Raw genomic sequence first — 21,718 nt, 5'->3', positions numbered from 1 at the left:
AGGTCCAAAACTAACCAGAAAGGCTGGTCTTGACAACAGAAAGCTTTTTTTTTAAAAAAAGAGAGAAAGACATACAGAGCAGCTGTGTGTACAACCTATAACTTAACAACAGAGAGTCCCCAATGTTTTGAGATGTGTATAGTTTGTTAAAAACAAAGACAAATGTTCAAAAATATTTGGCACAGTGTGGTTGGGAAGTACAATCTGAAAGATTCACTGTAACCGATATTGCCTCTTCTGAACACTGCCTAGAATGATCAGAGTAAATATGACAGAAATTGTTCAATCTGTCTGGAAAGTTAACTTGAGGATAATTTGAGCTTCCATAAGAAAGTATGCATATGGCTCATTATAAAAATGTATTTCTATGTGACCTGCTATTGCAATGAGTTTTGGCAGAAGCTGCTAGAGTAATTTTTCTTCTTTTTATGTAACAAGCGAACATTTTTGTTCTGTTTCTGTAATTTCTTGTCTGTGCAATCTCTTGAGAGATTTCAGGATGCAATTAGTCCTCAGTGGGTTGCTAGACTGAAGCAGCAACTCGATCAAGAGTTCTTCATTTTGTCTGTTTTGGAGATTTGCAAAACGGTAATTAATGTGAGAACATGTCTATGCTTAACAACACTTCTCTTGAATGTGGCTGCTTCTGAGGAGAATGGTTAGTGGAATAAGGAATGGGTAGCCACAAAGATCAATTGACAGGGCAAAGCATGGCACCAATTTGTTTATATGTACACTCTTTTGGGGTGTGATGGATTTTCAGGTTTAGCAGCAATACCAGTCCCTGGGTAACAACTAGAGGCATTTTGTGTGTTGGTTTTAAGGAATGTTGTAACTTAGGACAATTCTGTCTGGCATGTTAATTTTTCTGTTACCAGAAAGACTTGTGTTCTTACCCGAAATGCAAATTCTGAACAGTATTACAGTCAATCTACAAAAACCATTAAGTGCTAATAACACATCCTCAGAGAATTTTAACATGAGAGAAAATTAGCCCTCCTCAGAGATTTACGTGCTTTTCTAGGTTGGTTGATGCATTAGAAAATAATGCAGATGCTAAAGACCAAATGAATTGCTCGCATAGATGGTAAGTAATGGTTAGTTTAGCATTCACAAAGCATTCGCTGTGTGTACAACTATAATTCCCTATCTTATACTGCAGTCATTTTATCTGTATGATTTTTATGTGAATCACAGGTGAAACACATATTGATATTAAATAAAGTTTTGAAAGTGAAAGCATTTATAAAGTAAAATGTGCATTTATTCAGAAGGAAAATGCGTGTATTTCTAATTCTTTGATGTTATGTCCCTCAAAAAATATTTTCTGTGAATATTAAATCACAAAAACAAAAATCGACTGTTGCTTTAAAATAGGACAATCACAGATTTTGCACTTACAATAATCCATTTCGTTTATCCTTTCTAAATAAAAATAGGCAGGGAATTATTTAAACCAACCGATCTTACATTGCTAAACTTCAGATTAATCCATTAATATCCACAGTAATAATGTGAATAAATGCAATCTCATCTGATTCTGGAAAACTGGTTTTCCCCACCAGGTAGGTCTAGGAAAGGACACTACCTGAAAATTTGGAAAATTGCTGTGTGTCACATTGAGAATGTTGATCTAGAATATAGCCACTAGGGATCCTATCTCACCTCCCCCCTCCGGTGCTATTTCACCAGTGTGGTGAAATGGCAGGCACATGGGGTGACTGTTGCCCCATGTGCTTCTCTGGCATCACACAAGGGAAGTGTTGCCCAACCGGGGCAGAAGTGTGGTGGCTCTGTTGGAGGCAGCACAACACGGGAGTCTTCCTGTGTTGAGGAGGAAATGTCCTAGGATGCTTCCACACCAATTGGAGGGCAGGGCCTCCACTAGACGTTGAAGGATATCATGTGATGGGCTGTGTGTCCAGCCATCCCTCCACTGGCTGGCAAGCATCTTAGGACGTTTAAATTGGTAAACATGGTGAGGTCCTAGGACAAATCTTCTGATGTGGTGAATGCCATCTTCCTCAATTTATATGTTGCTGTGTTAAAGTTATTTTTTTCTGAACTGAAGAACCTATATGCCTCCTGTTTCCAGTTTTACTTGCAGGATGTGAATCATCCAGTTAATGTTAGTATTCAGTCATAGATATTAATTAGGCAATATTCTAGATAAAGTCATCTGCTGATCCACGCATGCACTGGTGAATGACTTGTGATTTTTCCCCCAGATATGAGTCCAGATTGTGAGAAATCTTTTAAAACCACAAGCATGATACAGCCAAGAGTCAGCATTCTTTTGGAGGTGCTTAACTCTTCCCCTTGACATCAATGTAACCCTGCTGACAAATGCCAGGAATCAATGAACAGCAAAATGTTGTAGTCAGTGTATCTCAGGTGTGTGCGCCTAGTGTATGTGTAAGACAGAAATTGAGAGAGAGAGAGAGAAAGAGAGAGAGAGCTGAAAAGCCAGTGACTGAAGTGGCTGAAAATGGAAAGGTTAGCAGCTAAACAGAAATACTTTCTGAATCTGGCCCTGTGCAACAACAAGAAATAACACCTTGGTAGTGGCAGTTATTGGGTCCCATGCCAATGATGTGGTTAATCTACACCTTTTGGGAATAACCTGCACCTTGGCTAGTAATTCCTTTAAAGTTTGGCTTAAAACCTGGAGCAAACTTCCCTATCTACTTCTTATTCATTAGCATACATTCCGTTATTCACTGCAAAAATGTTATACATGCTTTGCATTTTTCCTTTCTTTATTCATAATCAACTGCAACATTTATAGCTTCTTACTTTTCTGCTTAATCGTTCATTTACTATCTAGTTGCTGGTAACTTTATGTTATTTATTTTTTATGCTGATATTCCCATTCCACTGTAGTTTCTTTCTTTTACAGCAGTTGTGTGATATGTGCATATGTTGTATATTCCAGATTTGCTACACTCAAATGAGTATGCATTCCATATTATGTTATACATGTTTTCCAGTCATTATTTTTGAGTGTTCTTTTAATGTTAGTCACCTACACCACGGAAGCCACCAGTCACTTTGGCATCTAGGAGAAACAGCAGTGCAGGATTTTAAGTGCACAACCAATTTTTAAACCAGACCTGAAATTAAACTGGAATTTATCCACAACCATCCTTACTCCAAAACCCTGGTCTTGAGATGCAACCATTTACATGAAACCTTATTTAGAACTGACACAAGAAAATAAAAATTAATGCTACCAGTGGCTAGAGTAACTTTCTTTAGAAGAGACTCACTATTATTTATTTCATTGCTTTCTCTTTCAGATTTGGAAAGCTATCTCAGTGTTGAATAGGGATTGTTGACTACCTCTGAGATACATTTTTTCTCACCCATCCACACTACTATTCCAGTTTAACTGCTATGAAACCCGAGATTTGTGTTTTAGTGGGCAGTAGAGCATTCTGGCTAAGGATTCCAAATGATCCTCCCTAAACCATAAATCTCAAGATTTTATAGCATGGAATTATGGCAGTTAAACTGGAATAATAGTGTTATAATTCTGTAATATGAACCTCAGTTCAGACATCTTTGTAACTTCCCTACTATATGACATACTTTGTAGCTCGGAGTTTATTATTATGGTTTAAATAACCCCAAGCAGAAGCACAGAGGAGAGATTTAATCCTCCTCATTCCTTCATTTCCCTTTAACTATTGTACTTCAGTAGTTTAGAATAGTTTTCTCTGCTGAACTCAATACTGGGCTTTCTTGGCAATCTTCTTCATAATACATTCCTGAAACTGTGTAGCAAATGCCACTGCAGGTGAGGGGGCAATATGATGGCTGCCATGGATAGAGACCAGAGGTAAAGTAGTTTGGCATCATGTCTTCATAACCCTTTTGCTCAGCGCTGAGCTGCTGAGCTTGTTGACCGAAAGGTCGCAGGTTCGATTCCAGGAAGCAGCATGAGCTTCTGCTGTCAGCTCTAGCTTCTGCCAACCTAGCAGCTCGAAAACATGCATATGTGAGTCGATCAATAGGTACCGCTCTGTAGGTCCTGGGACCCAGGCGATTGTGCCATTCTCACAAAGAAGCCAATAAAGTGTGGAATAGACAATGCTACTATTAGGTAGATTGGGAATTGGTTGATTGGAAAAACCCAAAGGATGCTCACCAATGGTTCCTTTTCATCCTGGAGTGAAGTGACCAGTGGGGTGCTGCAGGCTTCCGTCCTGTGCCTAGTATTATTCAAAATCTATCAATGACTTGGATAAAAAATAGAATGCATGCTTATCAAATTTGTAAATGACACCAAATTGGTAGGGATAGTTAATACCCCTGAGGACAGGATCAGAATTCAAATTGGCCTTAACAGATTAGAGAGTTATTTATTTATTTATTTATTTATTTATTTATTTACAGTTCTTATATTCCGCCCTTCTCACCCCGCAGAGGACTCAGGGCGGATTACAGTAAACACATATATGGCAAACATTCAATGCCAGTTTGACAAACAACATTTAACACACAAATACACTGAGGCTATTTAACTTTTTTCTGGCCGCCAGGGGAGCTGCTGCTTTTCATCATCCATCAACGACACCGATGAAGTTCTTCCGCATTCCACATTCCCCGGAGTCTTTTTTCTTTATGGCCTCATAAATTAGTTAAATTTAGCCTCCCACACAAGGTGGTACCTTATTTTCCTACTTGACAGATGCAACTGTCTTTCGGGTTGCAAAGGTCAACAACGGGCTACACAATGGCTGGACACCCACTCCAGCCCGGGCTGGCCTCGAACTCATGACCTTTTGGTCAGAGTGATCTTAATGCAGCTGACACTCAGCCAGCTGCGCCACAATCCCGGTGCTTGGACCAAAACTAACAAAATACATTTCAACAGGGAGAGTCCTGGAATTTTGGAGAGAGTGCTCTAGGGTATGCTTTTCAGTAAACAACCAACCAGGGTGAACAACCTATAGCATTGCATTAACATTGAGGTGTTTTGCCCAGTGCGTGATGAAAGAGGTTGTCACAAGTAGAGATATCCAGGGCCGTAGCCAGAGGGGTGGTCAAAATTTTAACCCTGCCCTGAAATGTGTCCCTTGTTTTTGCCCAGTTCTCTGTGACTGGTTTGTTAATTCATGGTTGGTCATCAAATATGACAAATATCTTGCACTGATTAGTATACTGTCTATCCTCTGCTGAAGGGAGGCATCAGGATATTCATGACATCAACAGCTGAGAGTAAATAACCATATGTAACTGTCTATGGATGGATTTTGAATGGAAAAAATGTTTGATAGGGTTAAGTGTTAGGTGCTTCCTTATTCTTCCCACCACTTCTCCACCCTGGAGCTACTTTAATGTTCAAAGATAGCAGAAGGGGACTGTTACACATATAATTAGGTACTGACACTCTATATACAAGGTTCTCTATAGACAACTAAATCATCAGCTATATGGAAGAGGGGAATCAATAGTATTGTCTTGGAGAGGAGTAGGTGAAAGACTACGTAATACAGTGGAAGAAAGAAGAGAACCATGCTTGTCCTTGAAATGGGAAAAATTATATTTAAATAATGGTTTTATTAGGACCAAACAAAATGCAACAAAGGTGTGCAGGCTTCTGGGTTCTCCAGTACTTTTAATGAAGCTTAGTGATAAAAAAAGCAGAGTATGCAAAAAGAAACAGAACATTCTGAGTATGTTTCAGCAATTAAAAATGAATGTCAATGCAAACCTATCACAGCCTCTCATAATCTGGGAGCTTCTGGATGTCTTGGACTACAACTCCTATTACCCACAGTCATCATGGCCATTGCCCAACACATCTGGAGTCTACCCTGGTACTGTATGTTGGAATGTTTCAGGTATTGCTTGTCACTGCTTTGATGGGTCTTTTTATAGTCATTTGTGCTTCTCAACTACTCCAAGATGCCATTCATATAGTTGTAGAGCGTCCACAATATTGAGGGCCTAATAAGATTTCACTTTCCCTCAATATAAATAATTTAATCAGATTAATGACATTGTTCTACCTGAGGGATTCTATAATTAGTAGATTACTGAAACAGCAAGCCAAGCTATCTACTATTAGCACCTGGAGGAATTCCTGTTGTCTTCGTTGGTGGAACTGAATATGAATATTCCTGTCATGCAAAGTGTAGAGACAATGAGCCACTGGCATTTTGTAAGCTATATAAATGCATGGCTTCACATTAAATATTTAAAGCACAGGAGATATTATTTGTTAGGATAGTGATAAAAGGAGTTCAGCCAGCACTGTTTTCTTTCTTTCTTTTTTCTCCGCCTCTTGGCAAATCTTTCTTTGTGCAAAGATTCCTTCCTGCCGCTCTGTATTTGTTTTTTTCCTCAGGCTGTATATTGTTTCAGTTTCTCTGGAGGTGGGTTACAGACTTTGCAGGAGGAATACTCCAAATATTTTTACAGAAGGTTTATCCTTTTGAAATAAAAAGGAAATTCAAACTATGAGCATAAACAGATGTGAAGCCATCAAGTGTCTCAGCTCCAAGCAGATCCCTGAGATATTTGCCAAAGAGGACTGTCTTTCTTCCCTTGAGATGTGTTTGCAAAGCTTGTCCAAATACACACTGTATATTTGCCCCAAAATGATACTAATGGAGGCAGTTTGGCAAAGTAAATGTGCATTAAAACAGTGCTACTCAAAGTGGTCGTCTGAGGACTGGTGTTGGTCCATGAGCAGTCACAACCAATGGACACAAGTATAGTACTAACACTTGGTAAATCAGAAAAAAAATGCCAGACCCCACATCAGTGAGACTGAGAAGTGTTAAAAAATCATATAAGGGGTATGGGGATATAGTAAAATAAAGGCTGTGAGGTAAAGGGAAAGGTTTCCCCTGACATGAAGTCAAGTCATGTGTGACTCCGGGGGTCATGCTCATCTCCATTTCTCAGCTGAAGAGCCAGCATTGTCCGTAGAAGCCTCCAAGGTCATGTGGCTGGCATGACTGCATGGAGCGCTGTTATCTTCCTGCCAGAGTGGTGCCTATTGATCTACTTACATTTGCATGTTTTCGAACTGCTAGGTTGGCAGAAGCTGGGCCTAACAACGGGAGCTCACCCCACTTCCTGGATTTGAACCGCTAACCTTTTGGTCAGCAAGTTCTGCAGATCAGTGGTTTAACCTGCTGTGCCATCAGGAGGTCACTAATATTGCATAAGCTGTGAAGAAGCTTTTTACATATCAGAAAATTTGCTTCCTCTTTGCCCTAAACAAAATACTTATAAATTACAAAGTGAAGCATTTAAATTTGTTTTACTGTTCTTGATGAAATGCCTCTGTTTTTAATAATGACTAAACCTGACTATAGTGAAACAGAGATAGCTGATGACCCTTTGAAGCCCTTAGGATAAATTATGGTTTGTGTGCAAGAGATGATAACACTCGTTTAAAAGATTTATTTAATAGTCCTACAAAGAGCTAAAGACATTAGCACATAGTCATAAATTAACAGGAGTTTTCAGTGAGGAACTAGAAGGGGAGGATCCTGGAATTTCATCCCCATGACTGTACCCAACCTGCATTCTCTTTCCACAACAAAGAGAATGGCTAGGTGAACGATGCAGATCATTATAAAAATGTTTGCTGTGATGGTCTTACAGAGAACATACAGTTCAATCTCAGATATGTCTATGAAAAATAAGTTCTGTTTAGTTGGCTGAAACGTACACCTATGAAGAACACATAGCATTCGATCTTTAATGAATAATAATAATAAATACTTTATTTATAGACTGCCTTCTATCCGCAAGGGGACTCAGAGCAGTTTACATACAAAAAGGCAAACATTCAATGCCATAGTCAAACAATATACACAAATCAAAGTAATACAAAATAACATCAATAAACTTATAACTAAAAAATAAAATAAAAAAGAAACATGGAATAATAATGAAAAATACAAATATTTAAATAAAACATCTTAATACTAAAAACACGTGTCCCAGACAGTCAAATGACTAAAATGCATAAAAAGTGTCTAACATTAGTTATGATTTAAAATGTACCATAGGTACCATAAGATGCAAATAAGCCAGCATTCCATGAGATTTAGGGTGCTCTAGTCCTCCTTTTCCTCCTTTGCCTTCATTTGCAAGGCATTTGCTAGAAATTTAGTAGTCCTTCTTCCATAGTGAGAAAAAAAAGCTGATGCTATCAATAACCTTCTAGACTTCCATGATTCTCTACTTAAATCATTGGCTTGTAAGCATGTTTCAAAATCTCCCACCATATAACAAAAAAAAGCAGGTGAACCTAAGTAAGTCCTTATCTTATCATAGTTGTGCTATTTGCTTTGTGAATTGCAGGTGTTCTGTGCTCTTTAAAGAGTTAAAAGTTTTGCTAGCTCAGCAAAACACCCAGTTTTACTATTTGCAGCAACTGTATATTTTACAACTAATTCATACATATACAGGATGTGTATTTCTCCTAATATGGTATACCTCTTATCAGGATGCAAGCAAGACATTATTCATCTTGCACCTCTGCAACTCTAAACTACTTTCTCTGAGCACTGTAGGCAAACAGAATGAACAAGGCACTTCAACTATATGTTAGCTATCTAGGTGACCTTGGGCAAGCCACACTTTCTCAGCCTTTGAGGAAGGCAATGGGCAACATCTTCTGAACACACCTTGATGAGAAAACCCTTAAGGTCACCATAAGTTAGAAACAACTTGAGAGTACGCAAGTAGTGTTAAATGTTTTCCAGTAAAAGACATGTGAAGTACAGCTGAAATCCTCTTATATGGGTTCTTATGAAGAGTCTAAGAGTCCTGATATGATATTGTTTGTGTAAACCAGAACTCAAATCTTGGCAATATACTTTAAAGCACCACAAAGATGTTTCTTTCTGTTAATAACATATATAAGGGGGTCTTCAAAAAGTTTCCACACTTGTAGATTTTCATTGGAAAAAGTGAGGATGGGAGAAGTAGTGTCATCTGACTAGTCTGTCTGGAAAGCCATCTGACCTTGAAAATTTCTATAAGAGTTGTCATACTTTGATGAAGATGGTTGTGAAACATATAATTTGTACCAAAGAGAGACAATACACCTTTCCCCCATCTCCTCTGCATGTGTGCTCAGTATGGAGATAAAGTTCTCTCTCATAGAGTTATTTATCAGAGAGAACTTAACTCTAATACAGTTATTAGGCCTGTTTGATCAAGAAAAAATTTGTTTCTAAAATCGATTCGTAATTGGGGTGTTTTTTTGTTTCGATATTTAAAATATTTACAAAACTTTCCAAAAAAATGTTTTGTTATTTACGAAATTTCGTAAATATTTACAAAACATTTTTTAAACTCCATTTGCCTAGTATTTTAAATATCGAAATTTTTTCTTGATCAAACAGGCCTAGTTTCCAACAGACCTCTGAGGATGCCTGCCATAGATGTGGGCAAAATGTCAGGAGAGAATGCTTCTGGAACATGGTCATACATACAGCCCTGAAAACTCACACAAGCGCCCTCCGCGCGCCATCCGGCTCCGGCTCCTGCGCCCTCCTCCTCCTCCTCCTCGGGTGAGCGCGCGCGCACCATCCAATGGGCTCCGGCTTCTGCGCCCTCCTCCTCCTCCTCCCAGCTGTGTTGCAGGAAGTGCTAGGAGGAGGAGGAGGAGGGCGCAGAAGCCGGATGGCGCGCGGGGGCTCCGGCTTCTGCGCCCTCCTCCTCCTCCTCCCAGCTGTGTTGCAGGAAGTGCTAGGAGGAGGAGGAGGAGGGCGCAGAAGCCGGATGGCGCGCGGGGGCTCCGGCTTCTGCGCCCTCCTCCTCCTCCTCCCAGCTGTGTTGCAGGAAGTGCTAGGAGGAGGAGGAGGAGGGCGCAGAAGCCGGATGGCGCGCGGGGGCTCCGGCTTCTGCGCCCTCCTCCTCCTCCTCCCAGCTGTGTTGCAGGAAGTGCTAGGAGGAGGAGGAGGTGGGCGCAGAAGCCGGAGCCGGATGGCGCGCGGAGACCGCTTGTGAGCTTGTGAGGAGGAGGAGGGGGGCGCTTGTGAGCTTGTGAGGAGGAGGAGGGGGGCGCGGTGCACTGCTGGGGTGCTTGGGAGCGCCGGATTGGCTCCCAGGCACCAGCAGCAGCACTCAGTCAGCACAGCAGCCTCCATCCCATTAACGACACGAGCTGAAGCTCGTAAAAAAAAATGGGGCTGCTGTTTCGATATTTTTAAACCCTTCCGGGTTTAAAAATATGTTTTGAAATCGCTTCGGATATGGTTAAAATAACGATTTAATTACGAAATAACGAATTAACGAACTAAAACCGACAGGCCTAACAGTTATCTATGAGTGGACTGAAATATTTGAAAATGGCTGTACTAATGTGATCGATGAAGAGCTCTCCAGATGGCCCTACAGCCATGACCATCAGGAATGAAGAAAGAACTCTGGAACTCATTGACATCAGTGCATCAGTGGCTACACACTCAACCAAAAACAGTTTTGCTGGTGCCATTAAGAGGTTGGTATGATGCTAGGAAAAATGAATCACAAAGGAAGGTGACTGTAGAAAGTGATGTAACCTTTTGAAGAACCCTTGTAATTATGACTGTATGGTCTGCAAGGATTTCTCAGGAAACTTAGCTTGGCTATGCCTGACACCCGTTCATATAGTATACAGCTGACCATCTGTGGTCTGCAATATTCTTTCTGTTCAGCAGTGGAACTCGCTGCCTTGGATTGCAGTAAAAACCACTTCTTTGGAGGTTTTTAAACATAGGCTGGATTATCATATGTCAGGGGGACACTGATTGTGCTTTTCTTGCATGGCGGGGGGTTTGGACTGGATGGTTTAGGGGATCTCTTCTGAGTCTATGGCTCTTTATTCACAAATAAAGGCAGGAAGGGAGTTTCTCATGATCACCATGCCCCTTTATCACATCTCACTTGCCCTCTAAGTGAACAGAATAAAACAATGTTCCTCATCTAGAAAACATATCTGGATGAGTGATTAGAAATATACATATGTAAGTGGATCCATATCTTATTTTTCATGTATATTAATGGGTAGGGCACCAAACATGAAGGAAATGTGGACTTTATCATACTAAGATACTTCAGGAACCTCCTTAGGTTGCAAATAGAGATTTTGGAGTTGTCCAGGCAGTGTAAGGTTTCATCTGCCATCAGTTTCAGCCAGGTTAGCCATTCATTAGGAATGATGGGAGTTACAACAACAACAACAACAACAACAACAACTTTATGTTTATACCCTGCCAGTGCCTACATCTCCCCAAAGGGACTCGGAGCAGATTACAAAGGGACATGTCCAACTAAACAGGTTAAAATAAGCATTGAAAAACAAGCAATATCAAACATCAACAAACTTAAAATCAGACAACATTATAAAAACAATTAAAAGCAATATCATGGCTGAGCAAATAAAGTGCTGGGTTCGATTCATAATTACTAAGTCCAATGAATCCTAAGTAGAGCCAGGGAAAGTGCAACAATCAGAGTGCTGGGCTAGGAGGTGAATTTCCTTAGACTATTAAAGTGTTAGAAATGCCAGAAAGAGACCATATTAAAGTGCAGGAGCTGGATAGGTTGGGAAATTTTGTAGTGAGCTGCCTAATCAAAGGCACAATAGAACAGCCAAGTTTTTGATTCCTTGCAGAAAATGGAGAGAGTGGGAGCCTGTCTGATCTCCCTGGGGAGGGAATTCCAGAGCCGAAGTGCCACCACAGAGAAGGCCATTTCCCTCGTCCTGACCAACTGAGCTTGTGAGGGCAGTGAAAGTGAGAGAAGAGCCTCCCTGGATGATCTTAAAGTATGTGCTGGCTCATGAGGGAAGATGTGATCACGAAGATAGGCAGGTCCCAAACCATTTGTAGCTTGACGAATTTCAAGAGGCTACTCTTTCCTCATTCCTGCTTCAAGTCAAAATAATGGTCAAAATTATTATTATAAAGCAAAATTAGACTTTGTGCAGCTGAACAGATTCTATTATGACCCCATCTCCAAAGAAGGGGAATTTTTATAAAGACCCAGGCTGTACTGTTGTCAGCATTCTCTTGTATCTGCATCTTGTACTAATTGAATGTCTCCAGGATGTAAATGAAATGTACTCTAATTATCTGTTTTGGTTAATTCTCCCACCTTGTGAGTTGTCTTATTATCTTAGCCAGGAGATAAGAAGCTTGGTTACATTATATCTTTAAACTTCAAGGCAATTAATGACTAGTGCCCCCCCTTCTTACAACTAGAGATTGAGATTAGATATTTCAATACTATCTGAACTATTCCCTTGCCTCTATTATGTTATCCTGCAAGCTTCCCATTCTCACTTTTCCTTTGTTTGTGGACTTTGCATCCAGAAGCAATGTGTTAATTATGACATTGGGCTGCATTCCTATGGCTGTCTATATGAAGATGCACTTGCAAATTAATGCTCTTCCTTGGATTCATTTTAGCTGTGTACAGCGCTGTAAATACATAGAGAGCTGCTGTATTTCAGCTTTTGCCTATTCACCTCTTTGTTCTCTTGGTGCAGAAAAACAACATCTGGCTACAGGACTGTGTTGTTTTCCCTTGACTAGTCATCTAGAGTTTTAATTTCAAGTTGGGGAATGTGCAACAATACTCAAACCACTTTGGTGAGACAGCTTCAAGTTAAGCAGCTCAAGGAATGTATTTCCTCCTCCTTGGACATTTCATGCTCTGCAGGTTCACCCATGAATAATTGGGATCCCACAATTTAAGGATGGAGGCTGATGAACAATAAAACAACGAGAGATAGCCTTCTAAGCCTAGATATGACATTGGTTCAAATAAACAAATGCAAGGCCACTCCATCTTCTTATCTCATGTCACAGAGGAGATAACACATATTCCCACCCTTAGAAATCAGCTTGTGTATCTATGAGGTAAACAATCTCCATCGTGGCACTCTTTGAACTGGAAAGGTTGGTTTCTCTGAGTCATTGTACTGAAGCAATTATCTTTCACCCTTTCAGGAAATAGTCAGTGTGTGCCTTTTGAAATTATCTGTTGGGAAGCGAGAATCCACATCACAATTGCAGGAATGCCAGAGGCCTTTATACACTCACATTCCGCTGTATGTTTATATATTACTCCTTCCAGATGGCCTCTACAGCACAAGCAATGGCTGTATAAGCTTGACATTACAGCAGAAAACAATGTGATTTCAGAATCAGTTTCCTGGGGGCAGGGGGGAAGAAGCAAATTGCATATTGTGTCCAAGGAATAAAGTACCTTTAGATTATGATGGAACCTTTAACCCATATCACACTGGTTGCAGGCATTTTCCTGCCCTCACTGAAGGTTGTACAAACCCTAGAAGAATGCCACCCCCCCCCCCCCAACAACAGTTCAGCCCAAATGGGGTAGACGTTACAGGCAATGCCAAACAATCCTTGGGAGGTCCTGAGGGATCTGAGATGTTGATATTTAGATACTGCAACCAAAGTTGGTGGTTTCTTTTCATCAAGAAATGGACTTATCTCAGAGTCATAAACTTTGTGTTTTCAACCTGTAACTTTAATGTTTTACATAGATTGATCTAGTGGTGTCAATAATATAAAACATGGAGAGGAACAAAATCATGTGCAGGAACATAATGTACGGGAAATAAAATCAATTAAAAATCTGTATCCATTTCCTTTCTGGCATTTGACCGAGAAGGTATTTCTAAAAGGTTTGCATATTAGCATTGGCTTCACAGTCTAGCAAATGTTACCATGTTCAGTCATCAATGAATTCAGACCCAAGAATCTATGAATCTCAACCAACAGATACAGTGGCACAATCCAAGCAGTGCAACTTTTGTAACTGTGATAGTGTGATCCTATCTTTGTTGATTTCATTGAGATGTTTTGTCAGCCTGTTTGGAATTGCTATTGGTATCACAATTGTTGCTTTCTCCTTTTCATTATCATTGCCATTGATATTCTCTTCTAGTCTTGGGTGTACGAATTTTAAAGATTTCAATTAGCTGTCTCTATTTCAGAGAAAGGAACTGGCAGAACCACCTCTTACTATTCCTTGCCTAAGAAAACCCTATAAAATGCATGGGGTCACTATAAGTTGATATGGCTCTGTGATTTTTATTTATATTTAATTCATATAATTGATGGTTTTAATTGTATCTTTTTTGTACTCTATTTTAAACATATTTCATTAACCTGTTCCTACTATGTTTTTCCATGCTATAACTATGTCCTTTGTTCTATCCCAAAGTGGTTTGTTCATATTTCCCAATATAGTGTGTACATACCTATTTTACATGTGTTTAAGATGTATATAACTATTGCATTGCCTTACGGTTTGTACTGTATAAGCTGACTCACCTTGACGGCATACAAATATACATAATTAGCTGGAACACTACATTCTTCTTTAAACAAAGGCTATAAGAGTATTTTGCTCATCATGTTAAAAGAGGAAACAATTCATACAGTGCTTTTCATTGTGTCCCATCTCACAAATATCCAAATTATTATAATTGCCACCATTAGCTATGTTTTCTCATTCTCTTCCCTACTTTTACTCTTCCCTACTTCTACTTTTTCTGAGTTGTCTCTAGCTGTGCCACTTGGCCATCAACCTCTATGCTAGAAAAAATGTTGTCATTCAGGACTTGCACAATCTGGTACATGTCACCAAATCCATCTCTAACATCAGATGGTCCATCTTTGTGAGGTTCATGCTTTCAGATGACTCATTACTTGGAATGGGAGGCAAGCCGGATCGCTATTTGTTTACCTGTCTGTCTAGGTTCAGAAAAATCGAACCAGGACCAGCATATTGTGCAGCATTTGCATAGTGTCTGCAGATACATTTAGGCTGCCTCTTCTGATGTGACAACAATGGGATCAAAGCAGGAAGTTCAAATGTTTCATGCCTTTTGTTCAAGGCTCCTTTATATTAAATGATCTAAAATATATACTTTCCCATTTAACTCTGTGAGAAATGAACTTGCAGCTCACGTAGTTGGTGTTTTGGGCTCTCCCTTCACCAAAACCTGAAGACAAGTAATATGAGGCGTTGCACTTACTGTTCCTCCTGAATGTATCATGTTGTGTACAAAGCTGCTCTTAATGAAAATGGATAGGCAGGTACAACAACAACAAAAACAATGAATCTGACAGATCCATCTTACTAAATAAGGAGCATCAGTCTTTGCAGTCCCGAGAACTATAAAGTAAACAATTTGGATCATCTGATCCTCAAATTAAGCCTTGTTATCTTAACAAGCCTAGGAAAAGTAAACTAGAAAAAAGTTCAAACACTCATTTAAGATCTTGCTTTCAGCCGCCCTTTTTGTTGATTTATATTGGCCCCATTTCCCCTTGTCTGTTTACTTACATAAGCTCACCAGCTGCCCTTCAGATCTGAACTGTCTGCATTATTCAAGCAACCACCTGATTAGCAATGGGATTGCAAATCAGCAAGTGAATACTGGATTGTTTTTTAAGAATTCACAAAAAGTGGGGGCTTTGCATAAGCAGCAGAGCTGCTCTTTGGCAGTTATATTAACCAGAAGCTTTGCTGCTTTTGTTAAAATTAAGGCTTTATAAATCACCCAAAAAGGGGCAAATCATCATCATTGAATTTTCTTCTTTGAGAATCCACTCATTTGCCTAATGTCATTTTTTTAATTAGGAGGATTCACATATGACTTAATCAAGCCTATCCTCAAGAATTATACATTTATTAATGATTTCAGCCCACAGACATATTATTAAGGGATTTGTGCTAAGTACTTGACACAAAACAGCATAATTTTGCTTGCTTTGCTTAACTTGCTCAGAAGCAGCTCATGGAACATTTTCCAGCAAAGTTCTGTTGGGAAAGTTTGATAAAGCGGCAACTAGCTTTCTGCGTCAGCTGCTACGAGTTGGGAGCGCCAAAGCAGACTTGCACGTCTAAATGCGTTTTGGATTGACTCACCCACAGGGTATCCAAATTAGAATATTTCCACCTATGAACCTTTCAGGAGTTGTTATTACCAGCTCAAACTAGGCTGACAAAGGTGACAAACCTTGGGAGATAGGGATTAGCAAATTTAGCAGATGGTACTTACAGATTTTTTTATTGCTTTACTTTCTGAATTGCTTAAAGAGTTTGAATGAATTTGACTTGCATACCACCCTAAGATCCCATGATACAGGAAGAGATGAATATATTTATAAAGAAATAAATATTATTTATTGGAGTTTAAACTTTCACAAACAACAAGAAGGAATTTGATAGATGTTGTACCACTGAGCTGCTATACTTGAAAGGTCACAGGTTTGAACCCAGGGAGCAGTGTGAGCTCCAGCTGTTAGCCCCAGCTTCTGCCAACCTAGCAGTTCAAAAACATGCAAATGTGAGTAGATCAATAGGTACCACTCCGACAGGAAGGTAACAGCACTCCATGCAGTCTATGGACAACGCTGGCTCTTTGACTTAGAAATGGAGATAATGGAGAAAATATTTTTAAAAACCCACAGAGTAAGACACAACTGGACTTAATGACAGGAAAAAACCTTTAGCTTTACCTTGTTGTGGTTAGACTTGCCATCCAATTTTCCCATTTGCAGAAAACACTGTGTTGTGTGCTCCTTTGGCCATAGATCCTTACAGGGAAGCCAGGAGGATGACAGGGTGATGCTAAACTCAAAGGAGTAACTGTACAAAGAATTCTGCACAACACATTCAAATTTGTGTATATTTGTGATTGCACACACAAACACAATTTCTCAGTATGGTTCTCAGACTTATATATCCAGATGTGGTTGAACAGGAGGGCTGCAATCCTTTATGAAAGTGAACTCTTTGAAAGTATGTGGGAACTGGAATTAAACAATTTTGTTAACACTCATATCTAGTGGAGGGATGCTGTTAAGTTAGTTCGTAGCAGAGGCAGCAAAGTGATTGTTGCTCAGTGGGATTGATGCACAATGGAATATCTTCAAAATTCATTAACAGCGTTTCTTTTTCTTTTTTTAATAAATTTTTATTGGTTTATGGTGCATACAGAAAACAAAACCGACACCAAAGGAAAACCGAAATAAGTAAAAATCAAAAAAGAAAGAGAAAAAAAACAGAAAAAAGGGAAAAAAAGATATACCAAAGAGTATGCAAGTTTACAGAATGGTATACAGTCAGCGCTCTTTAAACATATAAATAATCAACTTTGACTGTACAGTTATAATACATTAACATTTATTGTCCCTCTAACCCCACACCTGTGAACCCAACCCCTGTGACCTCCGACACCACTCCGTATGGATCACATAATTAACCCACAACTACCCACGTGTCTTCTTTCACTGAATCCCCTTTATGGCGATCTTCAAATCTACTTTTGTCTTCTTTTCAAAATATCCAATTGCCAACCACCATTTTTTAACAAATTCTTCACTATTTCCACCTCTGCTGCTATTTGTCAGTTTGGCCATTTGGATATAGTCTACTAATTTATCTCTTGAATCCTTAATAATTAACTCTTTTCCCCCCTTCCACGATTTAGCTATTATTAGTCTCGCAGCAACAAAACAATACTGACAAATTTCTTCATCTCCTGTGCTAATACGCCTCCTAAATATTCCTAATAAACACATTTCTGGGTTTTTCTTGATTTTCTTACTAATTATTTTGTTTGTTTCTTTCATCACTTTTTTCCATAATTCTTTAACTATGTTACAGGTCCACCATACGTGGAAAAAAGATCCCTTCACCTTCTTGCATCTCCAGCAAGCTCCTTGTCCTGTTTTCTCTATTTTAGCTAGTACCTCTGGAGTTATATAGGTTCTGTAAAAAATTTTAAACATATTTTCTCTAATTGAGCTGGCCACTGAGAATCTAAAGCCCTTATTCCAAAGATGTTCCCACTCTTCCAGATCGATATTTCTGCCAACATCTTGGGCCCACTTGATCATAACAGATTTTATTTGGTTGTCTACTAAATTATATTGTAAAATATATTTGTAAAGTCTGGATATTAGGTCTTTGTTGCCCTTCTCGAAAATACTTTCTAACTCCGATTTATTAGAGGCAAATCCTAGTTTTGCATCCTTCCTAAATCTGTCGTGTAGTTGGAAAAAACTGAACCAATCTTTTAACCCAGATTCTTCTCTGCTTTTAAGATTATCTCATTGACCAGATAATCCTTGTATGTGCCAGAGTCAGCATATGTGGCCAGTCTCTGGACTGCTTCCAATGGGCACAGCCATAGGGGTTTTTTTTGGCTCCATACCCTTCTTATATCTTTTCCATGTTGCTAAAAGGTTAGCTCTTATTACATGCTCGTTAAATTCTTTGTTCACCTTCTCCTTATAATTCCATAGATAGGTGTGCCATCCGTATCTTAAATTATGGCCCTCTAGCTTAAGCAACTCCTTATTGTCCAATTTAATCAATTCCTTTAGCCAGCTGAAATTGCGGCTTCATAGTAGTACCTGAGATCTGGCAGTGCCAGACCCCCTCTGTTTTTCCCATCAATAAGATTCCTGTAGGCAATTCTTGCTTTTTTACCTTTCCAAATGAATTTGACCAGATCTCGTTTCCATATTCCGAACACCTTTACTCCCTTAATAATTGGTAGGTTTTGAAACAAAAACAACATTTTGGGCAATACTATCATTTTTACCACTGCTATCCTCCCTAACCAGGTGAGTTGAAGTCTTTGCCAATTTTCCAAATCTCGTTTTATCTCCTTCCAGGTTTTGTTGTAATTATATTGGTAAAGTTTACTATTTTTGTTACTTAGCCATAGTCCAAGATATTTTACTTTGGGGACTACCTTACAATTAGTTATATTCTCCAATTTAACAGTATCACTTTTAGATAGGTTCTTAGTTAGAAATACCGATTTCTCCTTGTTAATTTTAAAGCCTGACACAACACTAAATTCATTAATAATTTCCAATAAGGCATGTATGCTTCTTAAAGGTTCCCTTAAAAAACAGACCAAATCATCTGCATATGCCTTCCCTTTAAATTCATACCCTTTTACTTTAATTCCTTTAATTTCATTAACTTCTCTAATTCTATTATTCAAAATTTCTAATATACAAATGAACAGTAAGGGCGGCAAGCGACAGCCTTGTCTTGTCCCTTTTTGAATTTCTATACAATTTGACATTTGATCATTTATTTTTAATTTGGCTCTTTGCCTTGAATAAATAGCTCCTATTGCCTTCCTGAAATATTGACGTACTCCGAAAAGGTCCAGTACTTTAAACGTATAGTCTCACCGCATATTGTCAAATGCTTTCTCAGCATCTAAAAATAATAACGCGATCTCTCTACTTGGATCTTATTCGGCATATTCTAGTATATCTAACACTGTTCTCACATTTTGGCTCATATGCCTACCTGGGAGGAAGCCTGCTTGATCCCCGTGTACTATTTTGGTTAAGATTTTTTTTCAACCTGTTCGCTAGAATTTCTGTGAATAACTTATAATCGTTATTGACCAATGAAATTGGTCTATAATTCTTTACTTGCTCAATATCTCTGTCTATTTTAGGTAAAAGAACTATTGTAGCTTCCTCCCAGGACTCAGGCATCTCTCCTTTTTGGAGCACTTGATTCATTGTAGAAAGCAATAGCAGGCCTAATTCTTCTTTATACACCTTATAAAACAGAGCAGAGAAACCATCTGGACCTGGGGATTTATTTAATTTAGCTTTGTCTATAGCTGTATTTAATTCCTCCCATGTAATTTGTCTATCCAAAACTGATTTCATATCTTCTGTGAGCTTGGAGACATTCATATCAGCTAGGTATTGGTCTATTTTTTTTAGTGTCTATTGGGTTATTTTGTAGAGGTTTCTGTAATAGTCTTCAAAAACTTTAACAGGGTCTCTAACAACCTCTGCTGCTTAGCTAAATGGTGATATAGGATTCTCATGACTATTCCTCAAAATCCCAAAAGTATGGCTATGGTGTAAGATTCTGAGGGTTGTAATTCAACAGGACCCAAGTTTGGGAACAGATTAGAGCCTGCTTTACTTTATAATTTTCCTGGTCTGATATTTGTATTAGCTAGGATCAAAATTTTGTCAATATTCCTTACATAGACTAGATAAGTGACCCAATGAATTCTGTGTAAAAAAGAAAAAAGAAACAAACGTCATTGGGGAAGCACATTTGGATTTATTTCAAGAACTTCTATGGAAAGGGTTTTTAATGGTCACCTGAGAGATGACCACAAACCCAGCAAATCCTTTTGTTTATTATTAAAGAGGCCTTTGGCAGTGCTCTTGCTTCAAAGCACCAAATCCACTACATTAGTGAGATTTTACATGAACTATCCATGGTGCTGAACTCCTTTGTCAAGGTTCAGAACTTTGGATAAATCCCATAAAATGCTCCCTTAAATCTTGGAGTAGCTCCTGCAAACCCCAGTATAGATCTACCATCACAAAGTAACAAAAGGCATTTCTTTGTTTTTATTATGGAATAGATCATGAGGTCATGAAGAGTTAGAAGTGACTGAACGAATAAACAACAACAAAGGTCATGCATAGTTTTGAGCACTATCAGTACCTTGGAGAGCTCCCATAAAATGTAACCCTAAAACCAGGAATAATGGCTGTAAAACTGGGTTGTTGTAGTTTTTTTTGGGCTATATGGCCATGTTCTAAAGGCATTTTCTCCTGACGTTTCGCCTGCATCTATGGCAAGTATCCTCAGAGGTAGTGAGGCTGTAACACTCTTCATGAATTGACTGCCTTGAAGCAACCACCAGTCACCTCTGTGATAGCAGATTGAACTCAGCAGTTTATTTAATGAAACAGCACCAGGTGAATTTTTTACTTTTAGCCTAGCGTTCCACCCCAAATAACCAATAATTTAATTGGTTATTTGGGGTGGAACGCTAGGCTAAAAGTAAAAATTTAATTTAAACTTGATATAGAATTTTTTCCAAATAATTTGAAAGCCTTTGAGCAACAAAAGGCTGTGACATATAAACTTACTAATAGCAGCAAGCACCATTCACAAACTATGTATATAAGTTTTTTTCCTTTGCAACTTATTCCAGTTCATATCAGCAGAACATGTCAAGATTTTTTTTTTGAAATGTGGTCCATGTTTAACTTGACTTTTTGAAATGTGTGTACATGTTTAACTTGACTTGAAATCATCAGGACTTTAATACTGATGTCTAAGCAAAGTGTTTTCTTCAACATAGCCTTAACTTGTTTCGGTCCTGCGGTCACTTTCTTTCTCCTTCAGTGGCAAAGGAACCATGGGGCTTGGTGGGAAGGAATTCAAAGTCTTTCTGCCAATACCACATCATCTTTCCACCACTGCAATACTATCTGAAGTCTTTATTAGCAGTGGTAGGGTAGGACCGACAATTGAGGGCAGTAGGGAGGGCTGTGCTGTGAAGTGGTTGCTAGGCATGAAATAACTTCCAGCTCTACCCCAGTCATGTACATCATGGTGTTATGTTCCACCATGTGATACCCTCTGGCTTCCATCAATGAAGGATTCTTTCCTTGACATTTTGTCTAGGTATCTACTGTGTGTAAAATAACAAAGTAGAAACATTCCTCTCCTCTTTAAATATATTATTTCCCAAAAAATCAATTCCTCTCATAAAAGGTTGGAAGTCACACTGGATTCCTAATCTTCAATTCTCCAAATACTTTACCTCAGATCACCATCACCACCAGAACAGGGAACTGGTCCATTCATTTATACATTGGTGTTATCTTTAGGTAGATATAGCATATGCATT

This window comes from Anolis sagrei, chromosome 2, assembly GCF_037176765.1.
Source record: "Anolis sagrei isolate rAnoSag1 chromosome 2, rAnoSag1.mat, whole genome shotgun sequence".
NCBI classification, from domain to species: domain Eukaryota; kingdom Metazoa; phylum Chordata; class Lepidosauria; order Squamata; family Dactyloidae; genus Anolis; species Anolis sagrei.
Note: the sequence above shows the minus strand (reverse complement) of the source record.